Source organism: Crocodylus siamensis, chromosome 2 (assembly GCF_052110815.1).
Source record: "Crocodylus siamensis isolate JL-2025a chromosome 2, ASM5211081v1, whole genome shotgun sequence".
Taxonomy (NCBI): Eukaryota; Metazoa; Chordata; order Crocodylia; family Crocodylidae; genus Crocodylus; species Crocodylus siamensis.
In genome coordinates this window covers 75,534,153-75,549,095 of record NC_143396.1, presented here as the reverse complement: position 1 = coordinate 75,549,095, position 14,943 = coordinate 75,534,153, and the positions used below count along the sequence as shown (strand labels likewise).

Below are 14,943 nucleotides of genomic sequence, written 5' to 3'. Positions count from 1 at the left end.
GTTCTTAATTACCCTTTGAAAAATGCAGGTATACATGAGGCACACTATTTTCTCTTGATTAATAGGTTGTTCTAACTACAACTCTAATTTACTGAACAGGCATATTTTCAGGAGTATGTCTATTTGCATCTTTTCAAAGAATGCAGCAGATAATTTAATACTGACCATATGTTATCATGAAATGAAAAATGATTTTTAGATGTGTATTTTGCTCCTCTCTTGAATTTTCCTTATAATGAGAATCATTGTCCAATTGTTCCAGCATGATTATATTTCCTACTTTAGTAGGTAACAGTGATGATCTCAAATACAGGAGACATAGCCTGCTCCTTTCTTTCTGGCTTTCACATCGTAGATTAATTGGCTGTATTAACAAACCTACATCCTATATCACCTTCCTCCCATGCCAGGGTTTCACTCAGGAAGGCAGTTGCTTTCACAGCCTACACAAACATCAAATTAGTAGGGAAATGAGGAAACTGTGATTTGGCTCCTCCCCATTTAGTTCAGAAAACCCAGCACTTTTCTCTTATGTATGGCAAGGAAGTTTAAAGTGCCATCTAAGGCCAACTTTTAAATGCCTGTAATTTACTCCAAAGACAAAACAAGGACTATCGTCAAGCAGACTTAAGTCAATAAGATATTTTTTGCCCTTTTACAACTAAAAGTCCTCCAGCTTCCAAAAACTGTTCTGATTTACAGTTCTGGATATTCATATGTTTTGCTTTCGTACATGGCAGCTGTAGAACAGTTTCATAAACTGATGTTAGCATGCCTCAGTCCTCAGTCATGAGGAGTATCGACACTTCCTTTGTGTAATGATAACACAGGCAATTAGTTCTTTCTTCATGACCATACAGTTCTGGGCCCTTCTCCTGAGTGTGCCAATTAGTGCAAAGGACAATGATGAATCTGGAATGTGGGAACTGGAATTGCCACCCATCAGCCTAAAGGCACAAGGTGTAATGCAGGAACCAGAGGGTCTGCAGGGAAGAGTGGGGGAGCTGGTAGGTTCCAGAGGGTTGAGGGAGGGTTGGCAAGTCTGTGGGAGAGAGGAGTTGTCTGTCTAGGGGTGAGGAAGTCAGCAGGCATACGATGTTCAGTAGTTCCAGCTAACTTATGCCTGATCTAACTTAGTTCACGTCCTCAGATGAACTAAGTTAGAACAGGCCAGTCATGGGGGTTTTTTTGCCCGATCTAACCCCCTGAATGTCTGTACAGATCAGCACTTAGACTGACCTAAATCTGGTTAGATTGATCTAAGTGTAACGCCTGCATGGTCCCTTAGTTTACACAGGTGTGGAACATATGATAGGAGCAGTATCCAGCTGGCACACTGGAGGCCGTGCTGCTGCGTTACCATTGTTCTCCTCCCAAGCCGCTCAGCAGGGTGAACGCCCAATAGCAATTTCTTATCCCATTTCTTCCTGATATATTATACAATCTCTATTATCTTATTTATAAAATAGATAAATGAGTAACTGCCCACTGTAATGCTGGAGGTTTGAATGCATTGTTACCTAGTGGGCAGTTATCAGTCTGCCATTTTGGATCCCATGTGTTTTCTAGTTTTAGGTATAAGCATTATCCAGATACTTTTTCAGAGTCTGGCTTCATAGGGTAAGTCTATACTACAGGGCTCCTGAAAGTGACTCCAAGAAACGCCCAGTGGGCACTTCCCAGTGCCAGTTTCAAGCACATCAGACTCTGAGATCTCAAGAATGGTGCCTCTGCCAACAATATCCAAGGGCACTGAACCCTCAAGTATTTTCTTGAATAAGGTCTTTGCAGGGGTTTCAGCTAAAATTTATCATGGTTTATATCAAAATAAATTATACTTTGTAAAATGGATTTTCCATGATGCTTTAACTTGCTATTACCAGTGATATTTTCAGTGTCATGGGCTTCTCATATTGAAATGCCACAGTGAGTAAATAATATTTTGTTTAAATTAAAATCCAACAAATCTAAATTCCTGCTTAGTATCTGGATGACGATATTAACTGGATTTTTAATGGTATTTGAAACTAGACCTGGCAGAATGTTAGAAGATAATTCATTTGTTTGCATGTAAATTTGATCATCTGGTTCAAGTGATAGCATCCCTAAAGCATGTGAGCAGGTGATCTGCAAGTGTACAATGAAAGCTACATTTTGGAAATGTGCCTTTATACATTTATCCCTGCAAAGCTGGCAGGATCCCAAATGCCATAACAGTTTAATTTCACATGGAATATTCTCACTACAAAGAACTGCTCTAAGCTTATACCACTGAACAGAAATAGTATAACTGCATTTCGACAGGGACAAGCATCTTATTCAACATAATAATGACCTTTTAGTCTGCATATTTATAGTATTACTGTCAGATCTATTACTATCACAATAATGTCAGATTTAAAGTACTGATTTTAATTCATCGTATTACTATTGATAGCAATTAGTTATATTGTACTTGTTAGATACAAGTGTTGCTCTAAATGTCTTAATATATGCTCCCTAATATAATCCTTAATATATGCTACATTAAATTCCTATACTGATGATAGTTAAAATAAATGCATTTATGTTTCTGCAGGCCTAAAACATTAAGATTTGAAATGTTATTTATGATCAGAATCTAAAAAAATTGCTGGGAGGATTACTGGGATAAGGTTTAGGATGGAATTTCTGGTCATAGAAAAGGTGATGCAGGTCAAAATAGCCCTGTGCTGCTAAATGGGATAGGCAAATGGTTTGAATCCTCCTGTTAATCTTATTTGGAACAGGACTTAAACCTAGTTTTTCATGTTATAGTCATGTAAGAGGATGCTGTAGTTGTGATTGTCCAGACATGACCAGAGACCCAAAGAAGAATGTCTTGCATTTGATAGCTTGCCTAACTTTATCCCAACTACATAGCTGGTCCAATAAAAGATATCACACTTAGAAATCCTTACCTGTTTTTCTACATCTTTTGTGACCACTGTGTAATTCTTCATCTGATCTCTCACTATGTTTTTAATGATAAGTGGTAGAAGTTCTTGATTTGTTCTGAACCAAATGGTAAAATTGTTAAAGTATCTGTGAAACTGTCCTTTTTTTTTGACCAGCTGTACTCTCAAGTTGAGGAAGTTTTGGTGGCATGTTGCTCTCAATTTCAGGGCCCTTGGCTCAGCTGGTTTCAATTCCTCTATTGCATGCAGGAGTTTTTGCGCTGCAATAATTGCTTGCTGGAGTTGCTGCTAGTGGGGTAAGGTTTCAGAGCAGGTATATAGGACAGCTGCTTCCCATCATCTTTGCATGGAAGCAATGTCTTCCCTTGCACTGCTCCTGCTTGATTTCATCAAGGAAGTTAACTAAGGTAGGAGCCAAGTGACAGCATTTATGTAAGGCAGACCTCTTCCCTGCCATAAATTGAACAGTTCTGTTCTGAAGGTTGGGGAGAGGAGAGCTTGAAGTGAGGCTACTTGAGCCAGCAAGAGGGATGGAAGGAAGCTGTTTAGGAGTTTAGGTGGAAGGCTAAGACTAGGACTCTCAGTGTTTAGTTGGACCAATTTCTGGGGAAATTATGATTCCTATAATAAAAGATGTAATGGGGGCTGTGTTATCAGAGAAGAAAAGCAGAACTGGAGGCAGCTACTGAAGAATGGCTTGGAGAAGGGGGTCGCAGGTAATTTTAATCAAGGAATAGAAAAAGAAACAAAAGAAGTCTCACTTCAATTATAAGTTCTTAAGAAATTAGCTCAGATTGTATTCTATAGTGATATTTTAGAGACAAACTTTGCCCATTATTAAAAAGTGATATTTGTTTAGAAGCCAGTGACCCAATGCATAAGTTAACTGTCATACTTGGTGAAATCATAGGGTAAAACACAACTTTCTTCACAGTTTTTGTTGCTGGTATTTATTATGAGCAAAGCCAACAATGCAGGAATCTTGTGCCACAGATTCATTCTTTTCCATCACCTATACTTATGTGATGGCTTGGGAAACCTGTCTCTGTAAAGCCTGTGGTCTCTCTGCCTCATTATGTCTGGAAATGTATTGGCTCAGTCACTTCCTGGCAGGAACCATATAAGTTGCTATGGAGATTTTTCTGGAAATCACCAGTGTTGGAAAATCAAAGATGTAAGATTGTATGATAGATCCCTACTTATCCCTACTAAAGATGGCAACTGAGTAATAAAAAGTGTTGTGTTTTTTGGGGTTTTTTTTTTTGCAAACTGGATACAAGGTGGACAGTAACCAAACAATGATTTACGTGATGAGGGATCTTGTTCACCTAACAAGATCTTCAAGACTCCTCAGGAGGGCCACATGAGCAAAAACTTATAAGACTAAGTCTGCTCGTGGTAGGTCTCTTAAGGAGCATAACAGGAAGGCAAGCTTAACTGAGAGAACAAAATGATTTTTGGGCCTGGGGATGAAGGGGTGTGGGGCATGGGTGACTGGTGCCTCCTGAGACTGCGGGGGGGCACAGTCTGTGCGTGGCGGCATCAGCAACCTCCCACAGCCGGCAGTGGCAGCGTGGCAAGTGGTGACAGCCCACAGAAGCTGGTGGGGGGGGGAAGGGGGTGGAGGGCAAGTGGCAACCTCCCGCAGAAGCCAACAATAGCAACCCATCTCAGGGGGGGCACATGCCCCCCCCGTACCTCCTCTACCAGATGCCTATGTGGGAGGGGGGGAGGAAAGATTAAAAGCCTACTATTAATGACTTATTAGCATTATATCTAACTAATTTTGATATCACCATCTGAATGAGCAGGTGACCATTCACAGCTTGGTTGACTACCTTTAGATCAAGGCTTGAACTTTGGCTTCTGGGGCTGCAATTAAATATTTTAACTGCTTTGTCACCATATCCTGGAACCCGAAATATCTGTCTGAAATTCAAAAGTTCCCTTGGGATTGTGCTAGGGCATTTGGGATGCCTGTCACTTTCAGAGGTCAGGCAGTCTGTGAAGCCGCTGGCAGGTGTGAGTCACAGCTAATTGGGAGTCAGCTGACTGAGGGAGCCAGCAGGTGAGACTAAGCCCAATGGGGAGAGTTACCTGACTCAAGAGGAGGCCTGGCCTTAGAGCACGCATAAGCCCAGACCCTGAGAGAAGTTGGCAGTAATATCTTGGAGCCTGCTGAGCGAATACCACCTCAGCAGGATGGCTACAGCTTCAGAAGATCAACCTGGAAGATAATACCAAAAGCCATCTGGAGGTTTGGGGATGAACTAAGGGGAGGAGGAGCTTCTTAGGGACCCAGGGTGGGGTCAAGAGCCCAGATTGAGGGGCTGACTGTGGGACTAGAAGCCCCAGAGGTGGCAGCTAAGTGAAGTCAACAGCAATAAGGATGCCATATGTGAGACATGGGGCATGGTGTAAGGGTGGAACAGAGCCATGCAACTAGGTAGTAACCACAGTAACCATTTTGAGAGAACAATTTGGGAAGCACCTGGTCATCCTCCCTCATATCAAAGAAAAGCATCATGGTGTGGTGGGTGATTGCCCAGAAAGTGAGGGATTCAGGGACTCCAGAGTCTTCACTGCCACCCTGGGAGAGGTACCCTGCCACAGGGATGTTTAAGACTTGAGAAGGAAGGATTTCCCACTCAATGTGCTTCAAATATTGACAGTGTTGTCATCTTCTCAAGCGTACCAGCTTTAAAACCTGAAGAGCTTTTGAAGTTATACTATTCATACTCTTTGCATCTTTTGATTACCTTTGTACAACTGTCATCTAAAAACTTGCTTCTCTTTCTTCAAAATATTACCTGTTCTCCTGGAACTTCAATATTCTTCTGATCTTCTAAGTTTGATATCCTTTGTTCAAATAGGGTATCACCATAGCCTACTTGCCAGACCTTGCCTGTAGTTTTTGCTTTGGTTCAGATCCTATTCCGCCTCTACAAGATGTCTAAATATTTGCTGTCACTGTAACCAGAAGTATGTGTTTTGCCTCAGGAGTGTTATTCCACACAGGGAGGTGCATAATGGTGGAACGGCCACATTGCCCATTTCCCATGGAAGTACATGGGCTAGAAAGACCTGCTGAAACTTCCTTTTAAAGATTCTTACTGGACATCCAAGAGTACAGTTTTCCATGGGCAAAGAAGAGCAAGTAAAAACTTTGCCATTTGATCTGGTTAGGTGAGGAGTCTTTTTGGAGAAAGATATACTTTTATCCCAAAGCTATTTTATCATCAGTAGTCATTGCTTAGGGGTCCAGCTTCAGCAAGAAGGATAGAGGGATGCCCTGAGCCTGGTGGTTAGGATCCTATCTTAAGAAGCAGGTTCAAATGTAAGAGGACTAGAACCCAGGTATTCCACTTCCCAGGCTCTAATAAGGGCTATAGCGAAAAGACTGTTTGGTGCTATTGCTTTTTCTCATCTAAAGAACTGGGAACTTATACAGAATTCATGTGCTTACCACACGGAATTGAATCACAGGAGAGTTTAGGGGGAGTTAGCTGCTTCTGTGTGTGTGCAGTGAGCCAAGTTTACTCATCCAAGGATCTTTCCAGGCCAAGATGGAGGCACAGCTGAGTGGTTTAGCAGTTTTGGGCTCTTTCTAAGAACCTTCATCACTTTCAACATTGTGGGATCTTTTGCACAAATTTGACCTGGCAAAAAGGTCACAAACTCCAAGATGTGGTCAGTTGATTCTTATCGTGTCTTATTGATGTTTTTTGGCATTAATGATCCTTGTATGTGTTGGATGCAGTTTTCACTGCCTGACCTGAGAGAGAGCACTTGGACACTGGCCTTTACCAGAGAGCATTTCAGAGTATAACTTCTCTTCATAACATGCTTGTAGCGTAAGAGTGATGTAGGTGCAATGATCCAGAAATTATACAAGAGGCAAAGATTTCTTACGGTGATATCTTTTATTGAATTTAACTACATTTTGCCTTAACCACTTACTCAGATAATCTCAGTGGAGCTTTGAAATCAAATGACAGGTTTCTTCTCAGATTCCAATTAGCAAATTCTTAATGCTCTTAATTATATGATCTGTGATTGAAATGATACAAGCAGACCGAGTTTATGAGAGATCTTTACTCCATTACAGTTCCAACTTAAACTGTCAATATAAATTTTTTTACAGACAGTTCGCTCTTTCCTTTCCAGGGCCTGCCTGGATCGTCTTTCTTTAATTATTATTTTTTACATATTTAGACACAAACATGTTCTCATAACCATAAACAAAACCACTACTAATGAGTCCATTTCACTGAAAAGGCTTGTATTTTGTTTCTGAAAAATATTGAGTTTACTGAGATGTAGGAGTTCATTGTTCAATATATGTTAGAGTGGGGTGGTCCTTTGATGGTCCTTTTTACTGTGCAAAAACATCATGAAAACACTTGCTGTTTTATTACAATTTGGGAGGGAGGGAGGTAGTTATCTGTGTTAAGTCTGAAGTCAAGCAGAAGGCAGGGTAGATATAAACAGATTATAATTAATAACAGTTAATCTTCAGCCAAGGGGACCACTACAATTTTCCTTTTTGAAGTGGTGGTAACATTTTACCTCTGGCTCCTAGGGTTAACCCCATCCAGCATATCAATAACAAAAATGTGCTGAAACTTCCAGAAAATGACAAATGTCATACTATTCTAAATACACCCCATGCATGAATTTGCATTAAACCTGGGAATTTTCAGGTTTGATAGTGGACAAAGCTGGGAAAAATTAAATCCCCCTGGATATCCAGGTATCTGTGGGAGTTAATGCTTTAGAGACGCTCTCTGCTCATCCCATAACATTCTACTTCTTGGAGCATGTAAAGAGTACAACTATATTACAAGAGGTCCCTTGTAGTAACAGGCCCTTCTGGAAAGCAAAAATGTCTTATAAGCCTCAAGCAGGGCATATCATGATCATCCTACTTGCAGTATTTCTAACCAGTTTCTCTTTCAAATGTTCTGCCATAGATAAGAAAGGACTACTACTTTTGTTCTTTACTGATGTCCTAGCACCAAGCACAGAACTCTTATTAGTTTGGCTGTTATTTCATTGGATTATGGGCCATAGTCTGATATCCTTAGCCACGTGGGATAGTATTTGGCTCTGAGAGCAGTTTTACTGGAGTCAGTATCAACTTATTCCACAAATATGTCTACTTGTGGAATAAAGGCATCACAATCTGGCCTGGTGGCATGATTATTTTGTTGCCTCTCCTGGACATAAGTAATTTCAGAATTTTTTTCAAGCACGTATTTAGCTTGACAACAAGAGTCACACTATTAGCAAGTCCTTGTTCATCACTTCTTTGCTCTATTACAGTAAGGTTAGTAGCAAATTTGTGGATATAGGGTGTGTCTACACAAGACGCTATGCACCATAGCATCCACTGGCAAAAACCATGAGGCCACTGCTACATCACCATAACTACACACTCCTTCGTTATAGCATGTTGCTACGGCAATATAGCCACCAAAATAACAGTGCAGCCAGTACAGTGCAATATGGGCTGTTAGTGTGCCATTTTTTAGTACTTCCAAAAAGAAGTACTAAATGACAGTGCAGTAACAAAGGTGCTGTACGGCCATGTGTAGTTGTGCCCATACAACAGTTCATTCAGTGAAAACATTTACAATAAACTCCTTAGTCTCACTATTAACCGTAACTCATTAATCTATAAGAGATTCAGGAGGACATCTGAAGAGAAACTATCTGTGACTTAAATTGATCACAGACTACTTAACTTTAATTGGCATGCCAAATCTGTCTCGAAGTAACAAGATGTGACAGATGCCAAACATCCTTAAGGACGTGCTTCTCTATGCTGATTATCCTTAGGGCATTTATTATGAGAAGACTGGTTGCAGGAAAATGGTCCTGTCTACACATAAGATTATTTATGATTAACTTCATATGACATTCCTGTTCTGGAATCAGAGTCATTAAGGTAGATTGATCTCAAAAGAAACAAGGCACTCTCGTTCTAGAATTGAAGGTTCCATACATGGAGTTATTTGGGAATAGCTTCTTCAATCAAATTTGCATCCTGCCTTAATCATAAACAACTTTCAAACCTACACAAGCCTTATGATATATAGACCAACATTAAAATATATTGTGCACCTTCCATTTCAAGGCTAGAGGTGTTTATGTGGTCATTCACCTTCCATATCTAACTGATAGGATTGTTCATATTGTTGTATTATGTGTAGGTGTGATCTTAGCATTTTCATCCTCTGTTCATACTCATTATCTATTTATTTTTGGTTTAGTAACAGAGTTGTATTAGGGTGTTACACTGGACAGTTTCAATTAGCATATATAGTGGAAAAACTGGATTTTGGCTCAGAGTTGTATAATATGAATAAACCATGATGTGGATCTGACCCTTATTGATAACCCAATTCCCTTAAACTGACTTAATTAGAAGAATTAGGCTAGTTCTGCATGTGTGTGAGGAGCTGTTTGGGGTTTTGAGGTAGTTTGGGTGTGTTTTTTTGGGTTTGTTTTCTTTTAAATGCCACTTATAAAGTAAGGGATCACATCCTGCCAACTCCTAATAAATAGAAATTTGAATAATTAAAATTTATGTGTACATCTTCATACTGTTAATCACCTTCAGTACTTGCGAATCTAAGGCTTTCTTGATGCTGCCAAGACCTTACAAAGTATAAATGAAGCTTTTTTTTTATGTAGTTCCTTCATAAAAGTTCAATGGATTGGGCAAAAACTTAGCAACTACAGATAATGCCATTTTGTGGGGATGTACATTATTTTGTTCTCCCCGTTTGTTCAGCCTGTATAGTGTAGGTTTACTGAAAAGGATACAGAGGAACTATAGGCTTTTCCAAAAAATTAATGACACCTAGCTTTGAAACCTGTGCAAAGTGGCTAGTATTTGCTTCAGATTTGGATTGGGCCAATTTGGGGGACAGTGATTCAAATTACTGTCCAGAATTGATTCAGCCTAATCTGATTTGGAGATTCAGATGCTGCCAATCTCTGAATCACACAGGCCCTGTCTCCCGCCTGCTCTCAATGGCTGCCCTGCCCGTCACAACTCCTGGCTCTTTGGAAAAAAAAGCCTGCACTTACCAGCTGCTGCCATGTTGAGGGTGGCGATCCCTACTGTCCCATGCTGCGTGGGGGGGCTCTTCCATGAGACCCACAACCCCTGCCCACTCTTTCAGCTCCCCCATGGCTGCCCCACCCACTCAAGCTTCTGGCCCTTAAAAAACCCCCAAAAAGGCTTACTGGCTCCTGCCTGGTGGGGGGGGTGTGATCTCTGCTGCCTCCCACTGCCCTACACTGCATGGGGGGCTCTGCCAGAAGCCCTGAGGTGACTGCAGCTGTTGGTGCAGAGTTCGAGGTTTATTTGTTTTTGTTTTTTGCCTTTTTTTTTTTTTTTAAAGGGCCAGGCAGGGCAGCCATGGGGGTGGTAGAAGAGTGGACAGGGGTTGGGGGACTCATGGCAGAGCCCCCATGCAGCATGGGGCAGTGGGAGATAGTGGGGATTGCCCCTACACCTGGCAGCAGCTGGTGAGTGGGGGCTTTTATTTAAAGAGTCCCTGCAGCCCTCACTTTCTGGGCGATCACCCCTCACCCACCACTCCATGATGTTTTTCTTTGATATGAGGGAGGATGACTAGGGGCTTCCCAAATTGCTCTCTCAAAATGTTCACTGTGGTCACTGTTGTTGCTGGGGCTGGGCTGGGCGGGGCAGCCATGGCAGGGGGGCTTGGAGAGCGGGGGGTGGTCAGGGATGCTCAGGGGGGCTGGGGGAGCAGACAGGGGATGGGGCCTGGCAGGGGTCCCCCCCATGTTCTTCTCCCCACTCCTCCCTTGCCCCCTACTTACCAGCACGGAGTCCAGGTCCAGGTCCCTGCTGCAGTGAGCAGGGACTGCCTGGATTGCCAAAGCTCTCTGAATCTTTTCCAAATCAATTCAAAGAGCTTCAAATCAGTTCAGACCTTTTAATTGGTCCCCTAATTTGATTTGGATTTGGAGATTTGATTGCCGAATCTCCTCTGAGTTGAATCCATACCCAAAGCTTTGCATAGCCCTACTATCTTTCTGTTTGTATTTCACCCTGATTAGATTAAAAGAAAAGGAATTATTGACAGGGCCTTTGTGAGGAACTCCTGACTTCAGAATCTGCATCCTTCTGACTCTTTTCTGTTGGTTATTTGTGGCTATGGCTATAGGATATTTAGGAGTACACTTTTATTACAATATGAACATAACTGCTTCCATTATTAATGGCAAACGTGGTTCAAACTCCCACTGCATTATGCAAAAATTCTATTCCAACATAGTCAAGTTAATTGAGCTAAAACTCAACCTCTTAGGTGGCTTTTAATTTAAAAAGAGAAAGAAAGATAGAAAAGTGTTTCTATGACAATTACGTAAACATACATAATGAACTTTTTAGACTTGGTTCTCTGACATTTCTTAGTATAAAAAAGGTAATGCTGCTGTAGTGAGTAAGGAGTAGTCATTTAAAAAGACACTTGTTCTCTCATCTGAAGGTATTTGTGGATAAGCAGAAAGTTGAGCCTTCCTGAACTGATCAATGTTCAGATGATCTTGTGGAGCTCATGTGGAGTGATTTTTGGTTTGTCTGTTTGTTTGTTTTTTGTGTGTTTGTTTTGTTTTTAAGCTATCATTTAATGTGGCTAGCACTAACAATATGCTGGTTTCATTGAGCACTTGTGCACAGTAATCCAAGTGCTGTATATCAAAGAAGTTATGTAATTTTTGAAGCATCCTCAGTTTTATCTACTAGAGGGAAATGTAATCCAACTAGATGAAAAAAATAATTTAGGGATTCCACACTACCTGTTCCTGCAGACTTTCCTTCTGTTACCAGCTAAATAGTATACTTTCTAATTTTTTTTTTTTTTTTTTTGTAAAAATGAAAAGACTTTCTCCCTAATGGAAAGGGTCTTTTCATTTTTACTTTTTTACTTTTACTTGATACTTTTTACTTTTACTTTTACAATTACGTAAACATACATAATGAACTTTTTAGACTTGAGGCACTTTTCCTTAGACTCAAAGCACCCCTTCATGACTTTTGTGAATTCAGCAGTCCTAAAAGGCATTGTTTTATCTGTGCAATCCAACTAAAAAGCAATCCAAGTCATGTTGCTAAAACCCTGCTTAAATTTAAGCTTTCAAAAGAGAATACAGCAAGCAAAGAGAAAATTGAGATCCCACACAGCATTTCCATTTGGTAGTAATGCAGGGCATAAATCTTCAGCCTGAACTAATCCTATTGTGCCAATAAATCAGCTTTCATATGTTCCTATAAAATTACATTTTTGAAAATCTATCAACTCACGGCTCAAACAGTTTAAAGATAATCTATTTTTGTAAGCATGGGAATAAACAGGGATCACTTGCAAACCTACAAAGATGTTCAAAAGTGTAGGATTTTATGGGTGAAAAAAGTAAAAATACCAAAAAACAACCCTCCCAGCATATGTGTACACATGTTTGAATCCATTCTGTGATTTACCAATTAATTGTTTTGTTTTTTTTAATTGCCTTTTGATGCAATGTCTTCATTATAGGGAGAAAAGGGTTATCGTATCATTCCTCACAATTGTTTTAAATTAAGGAGCTACCATATTTAGCTGATTCTAAGCAGTGAGGGGTAGTGAGTGGCTGGATGCAGAGCCCCCACTCCACCCAGCTCCACATCACCGCTGCTCTGCCCTGCTCCACAGGGCCCTGCAAAGTGCCCTGGTCATCCTCACAGCCTGTGTGCTGTGTAACATCCGTGAGGCCCAGAGCAGCTGTTCCATGAGGTCTGGGCAGAGGACACATGGCACTGGGAGTTCCAGCTGTGGCTGCAGCAACAGTGAAGTCCCACCCCAACTCGGGCCCCAAGTGAGCTACGCCTCCACCAGCAGAGGCCCGAGCACTGGTCATGAGAGGCACTGGCCAACCACCTGCTCCTGAATTTCCCACTGTAGGCCACCTGGATGGCCAGCCCTGGACCCCAGCCCCTCCGCACACCCCCAGAACCACACTCACTGCAGGCAGTTCTCAGAAAAGCACTTTATTCCCCTCGACAAATACAGATCCTGAGAAGAGGCTTATTTGGGCAGTTTTAGTTTCATTAGTGTGACCCCAATACAGTGCAAGATTTTAGAATGAATAATGAATTTTGCAGGAAAGAATAATGTCATTGAGATAAATAGAACGTAGGATAAAATGCAACATGGATTTACAAAAAATGATTCTTCTCAAAATAATGTAATAGCATTCTTTGATGAAAGAAGTGATTTTTCTAGACAAAGGAAATATAATAGATCTCATGGAACCAGACTTAAGTAAAGCCTCTGATATGGTGCTACATGGGAAATCATTACCATAGTTAAGAGACAAATGATGGTCACCAAGTGCATAAAGTTTAAAGTGGGTCAAGAACTGGCCCAGAACAACATGTTTGGCTGAAAGAATAAACAGAAACTGTGGAAGATTACCAGTGAAATTCTTCAAGTATTGCTCTTGAGGCCAATCTTATTTAAAATTTTCCATTAATGATGTTGGCACAAAAAGGAAATTTTGAAATGAAATTTGCCATTGAGACAAAGTCTGGGAGGCTTTGTCAACATAGGGAAAGATACATACCATATTAAAAGAACTGGTTGATCTTCAGGACTGGAGTTATAAAACCAGGATAAAATTCAAGAGTACAAAGTTTAAGGCCATGGACTTAAGGACTGGCAAATAACTAGAAATTATGTTAAACTAGTTGTTCATCAGGATGTCTTGGGTAATACTTTTATTTCCAGTGCAGACTGAGAAACATAAGTGCCATTGTACAAGGCTCACATTGCAGCAGGCACTGATGAGACTTCAGCTGACATTTCATGTATATTTCTGGTTAACCATATTTAAGTGCAATGAATTGAAGCTGGAGAAAGTGCAGAGAAACTTTGCTGATCCAGGAAATGGACTTCCATCATGAGACACTTTACTTCATAGTAGCATAGTTTACTGCACAGTAAGTGTGTGTGTCTACACATGCCCACGCTTACTGTGAAGTAACTGACACTAATCACAAGTAAATTTGCTACCTGCAAATACAGGTAGCAAATTTACTTGCAATTGTACAGAAACACATGTAGATGCCAACTGGGGTCAGCCCCACCACTAGGGGGGCTGGCCTGAGGCTAGACCCAGGGCTCCAGGCTGGGAGCCTCTCCTGCCCCAGGGCTGGGCTGCCTCTATGGCAACCTCTGCCTCAGGTCTTTAAAAGCTTGCAGGCATCTTGACCCCTGAGGCACACATTCAGGGATCTGAGGCCACTCTAGACCCCTGTGTCCCCCTGGACAGGCCACAGGCTATCTGTGCCAGCCTGTCTACACTCCAGCACCACTGCCTGGCACTGCAGAGCCGCACAGCTGCCAGACCACTCTTTCCAGGCTTGGAGGGTGCTGCAGGCTCCTGTCAGGCCTGCCAGGCTCCAGGACCTGCTTCAGGCAGCCTTTGGCTATCAGGGCCATCTCCGACTGCCTGCAGCCCAGCCCCAGCAGCAGTCTGTCCAAAGCCTGCAGGTGCTGTGGGGCATTGCCTCAGCCTTGCAGCTCCCAATCTCATGCCATGCCCCTGTACTCGGGCAGTCGCTGTGCATGAGGGAACCAGAAGGGTCCAGACAGCCATGGGCCAGTCAGTGGTCAGTGTGTTGGGGAAGCAGAGTCAGTATGTTGGCCAGCAGGAACCCGGGCTGCTGGTCATCGCTGCCAGGAGCGGTAGCTGGAGCAGCCATTTCATACACATTAGGGCTGGAAGGGACCTCGGAATATCATCAAGTCCAGCCCCCCACCCAAAGGGCAGGAAGTCAGCTGGGGTCATAGGATCCCAGCAAGATAAGCATCCAATTTGCTCTTGAAAGTGTTCAATGTAGGTGCTTGAACCACCTCCAATGTCAGGCTGTTCCAGACCTTGGGGGCTCAGACAGTAAAGAAATTCTTCCTTATGTCCAGCCTGA

General features: G+C 41.9%; 1 protein-coding gene across 1 annotated transcript in view; it reads right to left on the bottom strand.

The window, feature by feature from the left end:
- The window catches only part of GLRA3 (glycine receptor alpha 3), a 152,286-nt gene that overhangs the window by 70,147 nt on the left and 67,196 nt on the right, over positions 1-14,943 (bottom strand). The window lies entirely within an intron of this gene.